The sequence below is a fragment of the Cervus canadensis genome, chromosome 28, assembly GCF_019320065.1.
Source record: "Cervus canadensis isolate Bull #8, Minnesota chromosome 28, ASM1932006v1, whole genome shotgun sequence".
NCBI classification, from domain to species: domain Eukaryota; kingdom Metazoa; phylum Chordata; class Mammalia; order Artiodactyla; family Cervidae; genus Cervus; species Cervus canadensis.
The window spans coordinates 6,188,260-6,196,774 of record NC_057413.1 but is presented as its reverse complement, the minus strand read 5'-3'; the positions used below and the strand labels follow the sequence as shown (position 1 = coordinate 6,196,774).

General features: G+C 43.0%; 1 long non-coding RNA gene across 1 annotated transcript; it reads left to right on the top strand.

Moving 5' to 3' along the window:
* The first annotated feature begins 383 nt into the window (after positions 1–383).
* On the top strand, positions 384–6,036 carry LOC122429082. The gene is made up of 3 exons (XR_006265923.1): positions 384–398; positions 3,519–3,520; positions 5,910–6,036. It is a non-coding gene; the product is annotated as an uncharacterized LOC122429082 (long non-coding RNA).
* The last annotated feature ends 2,479 nt before the right edge of the window (positions 6,037–8,515 follow it).

Below are 8,515 nucleotides of genomic sequence, written 5' to 3'. Positions count from 1 at the left end.
GTGACCTCTTTTAGAATAAGAGTCCAGGGAATATTGGTTAAGGAAAGCAGCATGGAGCCCGTCTGCTCAGATAGCTCAGATACTGTTTGCTGGGAACAGGAGGAAAGGTGTGGGAGATGGACTATTCGGATAACACAAAAATTAAGAAGGTGGCACACGGGACTCCCTCTCTAAGGATCATATCTAGTCACGGGTCAGCTCCAGGAAGCAAAAATGTGGTCCAGTGGTGGCTCAAGGGCTGGACAGACTGTGGCTGTGGGGCCACTGGACAGAAGGGAGTCAGAAGCTGGAAGGCCAGTAGATCTGGGAAGTTTGTCAGTGATAATGGATACGGCACAAGGCACCTAATAGATCGGTGGAACATGAACTTAGATTAGGAACCAAAAGCAATATTTAAGGTCCATTAGAATTGACGCTAAGCAGAGAGGTGGATATGGGCTCTGGAAGCTTCACATGTGTGTGTTTGTCTGTGCTCAGTAGTGTCCAACTCTTTGCAACCCTGTGTACCATAGCCTGACTCCTCTGTCCATGGGATTTTCCAGGCAGGAATACTGGAGCAGGTTACCATTTCCTTCTCCAGGGGATCTTCCTGACCCCAGAATCTGGCACTGCAAGCCAGTCCTTTCAGGGTATCACCAACCCAATCAGAATTGGGTCTACAGAATCGGGTCTACATACTAGAATGTCTACACATTTCATGGTTATCATAGTAGCTGGTGAGACATCACTTCTTTGGTGATTTCAGGTCATTCCAGTTCATAATATTTAGTATTATGACAATTGGTAATCAGTAAAACACTGTTTAAAAGAATCTAATTTAATCTGTTATCATATAGCATGACCTTAACTGTTGAAAGAGTCGGACACAACTCAGCGACTTTCACTTACTCACAAACTGTTGAAATAAGTTAAAAAATGTACATGAAAAGTAAGTATATGTCTTAGCAACTTTCTATTCCCTAAATTAAATATCCTGCCTGGACCACATGTGTTAACGTCATTCAGTTTAAGTGGACAACACACCTTTAACTGCTGCTGCTGCTAAGTCACTTCAGTCGTGTCCGACTCTGTGCGACCCCATAGACGGCAGCCCACCAGGCTCCCCCGTCCCTCGGATTCTCCAGGCAAGAACACTGGAGTGGGTTGCCACTTCCTTTTCCAGGGCATGAAAATGAAAAGTGAAAGTGAAATCACTCAGTTGTGTTCGACTCCTAGCGACCCCATGGACTACAGCCTACCAGGCTCCTCCATCCATGGGATTTTCCAGGCAAGAGTACTGGAGTGGGTTGCCATTGCCTTCTCTGCACTTTTACTGATCACATACTATATTTTACTGAGCATTTAATATATGCTGAGAAGTTCTGAGAAAGGCAATAGAGATGTCTCTCAAAGCTTCAGTTCAGTTCAGTTCAATCGCTCAGTCGTGTCTGACTCTCTGCAACCCCATGGACTGTAGCACACCAGGTTTCCTTGTCCATTACCAACTCCCAGAGCTTGCTCAAACTCATATCCATCGAGTCAGTGATGCCATCCAAACATCTTATCCTCTGTCATCCCCTTCTCCTCCTGCCCTCAATCTTTCCCAGCATCAGGGTCTTTTCAAATGAGTCAGTTCTTCACATCAGGTGGCCAAAGTATTGGAGTTTCAACTTCAGCATCAGTCCTTCCAATGAATATTCAGGACTGATCTCCTTTAGGATGGACTGGTTGGATCTCCTTGCAGTCCAAGGGGCTCTCAGAAGTCTTCTCCAACACCACAGTTCAAAAGCATCAATTTTTCAGCACTCAGTATTCTTTATAGTCCAACTCTCACATCCATACCTGTCTACTGGAAAAACCATAGCTTTGACTAGATGGACCTTTGTTGGCAAAGTAATGTCTCTGCTTTTTAATATGCTGTCTAGTTTTGTCATAGCTTTTCTTCCAAGGAGCAAGTGTCTTTTAATTTCATGGCTGCAGTCACCATCTGCAGTGAATTTGGAGCCCCCAAAAATAAAGTCTCTCACTGTTTCCATTATTTCTCCATCTATTTGCCATGAAGTGATGGGACCAGATGCCATGATCTTAGTTTTCTGAATGTTGAGTTTTAAGCCAACTTTTTAAGCCCTCAAAGCTTATCCTTCTAACAGAGAGTAAACCCAGGTCTTGCAAACACAGTCAATGTGAAATTTTGTACACTCTTCGGAAAGCAAACTGTGGTGAAAAAACAGATTGTGGTCACTTAAATTGATCTTGGATGGAGGTTCCATTTCTGCCTATCTAAATTAGCAAGCTTTGCTGGAGTGTGTTTTGAGGTTGTGCTTTGTTAGACTTAACGCATGTTAAGTAGTAATTTTAAGTTTATTGCATCTGATGATAATAGCAATAGTAGTAATGACGATAAAAAAAGACAGTCGTCATCAGTATTTGTGGCTGTGCAAAAATGGGGTCTGGTACCAGGAAAGTGTGGTCCAGCAGCAGGTGAATTAGGCGGCCCATCTAGCCCCTCCTCACCAGTACTGCATCCAGGATGCAGCCACAGAAGTAATTTCAGAGGACACTGTGAATACAGGAATTGGGACTGCTTTGTTCCCTGGGTCCTAAGACCCAGCCTGAGCTAAACTAGGACCTCACACATTCATATACACTTGTAAACAAAAGACAGAAGAAGAATTATAAAGCTGCAAGAAAACAAGCGTGTTCAACATCCCTCAAAACCCTTTATCATACGTTCTCTGTTCCCTGGCAGTCGTTAAAATGCAAAACCTATTTTCAACAAATCTTTTGCCCACTGGATCTTATGCTGAAAACATTAGAAGTGTGAGAGTGAAATCTCTCCAAAGAAATTCTATTAATTTAAGTGGGCAACAGCTATTTCTGCTTTATTGACTACACCAAAGCCTTCGAATGTGTGGATCACAATAAACTGTGGAAAATTCTGAAGGAGATGGGAATACCAGATCACCTGACCTGCCTCTTGAGAAACCTGTATGCAGGTCAGGAAGCAACAGTTAGAACTGGACATGGAACAACAGACTGGTTCCAAATAGGAAAAGGAGTATGTCAAGGCTGTATATTGTCACCCTGCTTATTAAACTTATATGCAGAGTACATCACGAGAAACGCTGGGCTGGAGGAAGTACAAGCTGGAATCAAGATTGCCGGGGAAAATATCAATAACCTCAGAATGCAGATGACACCACCCTTATGGCAGAAAGTGAAGAGGAACTAAAAAAGCCTCTTGATGGAAAGTGAAAAGGAGAGTGAAAAAGTTGGCTTTAAAGCTCAACATTCAGAAAAACTAAGATCATGGCATCTGGTCCCATCACCTCATGGCAAATAGATGGGGACAGTGGAAACAGTGTCAGACTTTATTTTTTTGGGCTCCAAAATCACTGCAGATGGTGACTGCAGCCATGAAATTAAAAGACGCTTACTCCTTAGAAGGAAAGTTATGACCAACCTAGATAGCATATTAAAAAGCAGAGACATTACTTTGCCAACAAAGGTCCATCTAGTCAAGGCTATGGTTTTTCCAGTGGTCATGTATGGATGTGAGAGTTGGACTATAAAGAAAGCTGAGCACCAAAGAATTGATGCTTTTGAACTGTGGTGTTGGAGAAGACTCTTGAGAGTCCCTTGGACTGCAAGGAGATCCAACCAGTCCATCCTGAAGGAGATCAGTCCTAGGTATTCATTGGAAGGACTGATGCTGAAGTTGAAACTCCAATACTTTGGCCACCTCATGCGAAGAGTTGACTCACTGGAAAAGACCCTGATGCTGGGAGGGATTGGGGGCAGGAGGAGAAGAGGACGACAGAAGATGAGATGGTTGGATGGCATCACCGACTCGATGGGCATGAGTTTGAGTAAACTCTGGGAGTTGGTGATGGACAGGGAGGCCTGGCGTGCTGCGATTCATGGGGTCACAATGAGTCGGACACGACTGAGCGACTGAACTGAACTGAACTGATTAACCTGTGTCTATAAAACGCCTCTCTCACAGTATTTTTTTCAAGTATTCTTCATTATATAGCCGGGGCATAAACAGCGGTGAAAAGAAAGACCACTATAAAAATAGACCTCAGTGAAAGTCAAACTCTGTTAGGGCTTTGAACTGAGGTCAATTCCCAGTGTAGGCTCCATAGTTTCATGTTGTTTAGTGGCTTGGTGACCTCTGACTCTTTGTGACCCTATGGACTGTAACCCGCCGGGCTCCTCTGTCCTTGGGATTTCCCAGGCGAGAATACTAGAGTGGGTTGCCATTTCCTTCTCCAGGGGATCTTCTCAACCCAAGGATCGAACCTGTGTCTCTGCTTGGCAGTCTGATTCTTTACTGCTGAGCCACTTGGGAAGCCCCTTTAGTTTTGTGACCCAGGACAAATTCTTTACTACGGAACATGAGAAAATCCTTTGTCTGATTATAAAGTTTCCAGGTCATTAAAGAAAACACTAGACGATGACATAATTTTTCCCTACTTCTTACCTCATAACTAAGCCTTTGAGGATTCCTCTTTGAGTATAAGCTGAGGGTTAATTTTTAAAAGCTGGGGCCATGTCCATATCGCTCCTCATTAAATTGTTACTAAACTGGGGGCTTGTACACATTTCAGGCACCCAAGTCACAAAACCCTGTGATTCTGGTGGCCTCCCAAGAGCCAATTTGACTACAGAACAGCCACCACTAAACCAGTCGGATAAATGTCTCTCTTGGACTCCGTGCGGATGACTCCTATGCTTATCTGCTTTCTGGGGCTGTTAAGAGGATTAATTAATGCTTCTGAAGAGCTATAATCACCTTGGATGAAAGGAGCAGGAGGAAAGTAATGACACTTCAGAGTAACTTGGCACCTTTCATCTGAGGATCTCAAAGTACTTCACAAGTTTGAATTAATTAAGCCAGGGTAATTGCAAGGTATAACGACAATCACAATAATGATTGTAATTATCCTCGACATTATCCTTAAGAACCTGATTTGAAATCAATTCCTGACACTATCTCGGCCTTGGTGCTGGTCAGCCTCTTGCTCTCCTGGGTCTGTAGCAGGAATGGCAGGTGCCCGGTCTTCCCTCCTCACCAGCTGTGCCCGTGACCTCTGCCCTCACCATGGCATGAATGTGGGTTTCATGGAAGGAGAGAGGAGGGGACCAGCATTTGGATGAGTGGTGACTTTAGGACATGTTGGAATATGACATTGAAAGGAATGCTTACCATGTATTCAGTGATTGTCCATCAAAACATTTTGGATGAATACTTCCTTACTTATCATTTTTAGTGCTAATAGTTTATGCTTATATAGCATTTACTGTTGCAAGCGCTGCTCATATGTTATTTTATTTGACCCTCACACTGACTCTGTGAGGGCAGTACCATCATCATCATTCCCATTTTACAGATGAGGAAATTGAGGCACAGAGCAGTTAAGTACCTTGCTCAGGTCACAGAGTTTATCATGGCCAAGTCATGGGGCTGGTAAGTGGCAGCGGGAATTTATGACATGAGCAACATGCTGACAGAATTTGCGCTTTAAACCACTGCATTGTACTGTCCTTATAAATAGGAAATAGAATTGCAGTTTTTACACATGAACAGATCAGTGCATTCTGTTTCTGCATTTTCCACACCTGTCTCTCAGAGTAGCTAAAAGCATGGTTTTGGAACTGGATTATCTGGATTCAAACTCCTCTTCTGCTACTTATGAGCTGTGAAATCTTATAAAAGTGCTTAGCTTTTTAATGCCTCAATTGACTCATCTGTAAGATGGGGATAATACAGTTGTTTCCTCATAGAATTGTGTGATTATTATATGACCTGCTCATATAAAGGGCTCATGTATGAGTTCTGCTCATATAAAGGGCTTAGAGTCGTGACTAGCACATAGAAAATGCTCAATAAATAATAGCAATCATTATTGAGTAATAAATATTAGTGGTGGTGGTGGTTTAGTCGCTTTGTTATGTCCAACTCCTGTGATCCCAGAGACTGTGGCCCACCAGGCTCCTCTGTTCATGGGATTTTCCAGGCAAGAATACTGGAGTGGGTTGCCATTTCCTTCCCCTGGGGGGGCGGGGGCAGTGGAGTCTTCCCGACCCAGGGATTGAAGCCATATCTCCTGCATTGCAGGTGGATTCTTTACTGCTGAGCCACGAAGAATTCCCAATAAATATTATTACCTATTCTTTAATAGACAAGATAATTTGAAAAGTCAGTAGCTAAGAGACCTTATCATAATTTTTTCATTAAGATAAAAATGAAGAATTTTTTAAGGTCTTCAGATTCATTTTTGTGGAGTCTTTGAACATTGAACATTTTCCTCAAGACATCAAGTTTCCATTCTGTGAGAAAGATGATTTAGAAAAGTGATTGCTCTTAGTAGGTTTAGCTACCCTCCTAGGGAAGAGAGGCTTCTCCAAGCTTATTTTCTGTCTCACCAATGGGAAATGTGGGTTTGTGAGCAGGAAATCCACATTACCATCTTCTCGTCTGCTCCTGCTCCATAGGAAGCGCAATACTACCCTGGAGTGGTTCTTCTATGAGAACATGATTTTTTTCTTTTCCCCTGATGCTGCCTTGGAAATCTCCCATCTAAGCTACCACATCATCTTAGGCTGTTCTGTGCTGACTCTCAGTCATGTCTGACTCTGTGCGACCCCATGGACTGCAGCCCGCCAGGCTCCTCCGTCCATGGGATTCTCTAGTCAAGAATACTGGAATGGGTTGCCATGCCTTCCTCCAGGGGATCTTCCCAACCCAGGGATCAAACCCAGGTCTCCCGCATGACAGGCAGATTCTTTACCAGCTGAGCCACCAGGAAAGCCCAAGAATTCTGCTGGGTAACCTATCACTTCTCCTCTGGTTTCCCTGGTGGCTCAGACGTTATCTTATAGCACTGGCTAGTACTGGTGCTCTGGAGAAGCAAAATTTCCACTGTTCTTTTTTTTTTTTTTAAGTTTAGAATTTTATTTTTTAAATGTCTATTTATTTAATTTGAAAAATTTAAATTTTTATACAACTTTAAAGGTTACTTGCCTTTTACAGTTACTCTAAAATATTGGCTATATTCCCCACGTTGTACAGCATATCCTTTAGCCTATCTTATACCCAATAGTTTGTACCTCTTGTTCCCCTACCCTGTGCTGCCCTATCCCCCCCATTGATAACCATTAGTTTTCTCTCTATATCTGTGCATCTTCTTCTTTTTTGTTTTATTCATTAGGTTGTTGTAGTTTTTAGGTTCCACAAAAAGTGATATCATATAGTATTTCGCTTAGCATCATGTCCTCCAGGTCCATATATGTTACCGCAAATGGCAAAATGTCATTCCTTTTTATGGTTGAATAGTAGTCCATTATATGCACATACCACATCTTCTTTACCCATAGAATTTTATTTTTTAAAAAATTAAAAGCATTTTAATGTAATAAAAAAAATAAAGTTCCTCATTCAGCCATCCTTGTGGAGCCTTGTCTGGGTGTCTCATGAAGGTCATTTGTGTTAATGGGGTAGAAAGAAGGAGGAGCCCAAGTTTGCAGGTGTAAGTAATAGAAAATGAAAGACCTTTTGTCTCCAGCGGTGGGTAGATGAAAGGCTAGGCTGGGCAAGAGCAGAGTGGCAAGAGTCCAGATAATACAGATAGAGACTTAATTATTAATACTGAAATGAACCTTGGGCCTGTCCATGATGAGCTCATGTCCAAGGTTTCCACACTGTGTTTGTACGCGAGTAAGGTTAGATTAATTTGACATTGGCTAGAGTTGATTTTTAGCCCGCTTCACTTTGTGAGAAGACTGTTTCTGTAGTCAGGGAAGATTGGCGGTTGCCAGGAGGTGAGGTCAGCCAGGATGCTGAGGTTGACCTGGGGAGGAGGAGTCTCCTCCGAGCCCTTCGGAAGCTGCCTGGCAGCTGACGCTGAGCCCTCTTAGAGGTACCGAGCACTGTGATCTCTTGCACTTTCTTTTCCGTTTCTCCTTTTCACTCCTCATCCCTGCCAACAGAGTGCTGAGGTCAAAGGGGATTTGGATGCGAGAGGAGAGAATGGAGAAGGTTCCTGTAGGGCCAACCAGAAACTGAAGTGGGGAGATGGAGGAGAGCAGGGGTGAAAGGTCAGTTTGTCCTTTCCTTCCCTGTGAGCTTGTGACTTGGGGTGTCCCACATGCTTGGGATGTCCCCTCTGCTTGTTTCTCAAAGCAGAGTCCTTTCTCAGCCCCCTCACCGTATGCTTGGAGGTCAAGCCTACACAGCATGAGGTAGATGCTAAGAAAGCATCTGGACACACACACACAAAATTATATTTATGTGTATATATATGCTTTTAAACAACAATGCAATTGAAAGGTAAAGATGTGAGAAAGCCCTTTCGTCCCTTATCAAACAGAAATATTTGCCTAGGGAGACAAGTTTTAGTTTCTTCCCGAAGATTTCAGCAAAAGAATAACAGAACAGTGGTATAAAAACTCTTCGTGAAACTTATGAAAAAATCTTGCTGTAGCATATTTGGCAAGGAAGTTGTAGGTCACGCAAAACATATTGATTTCA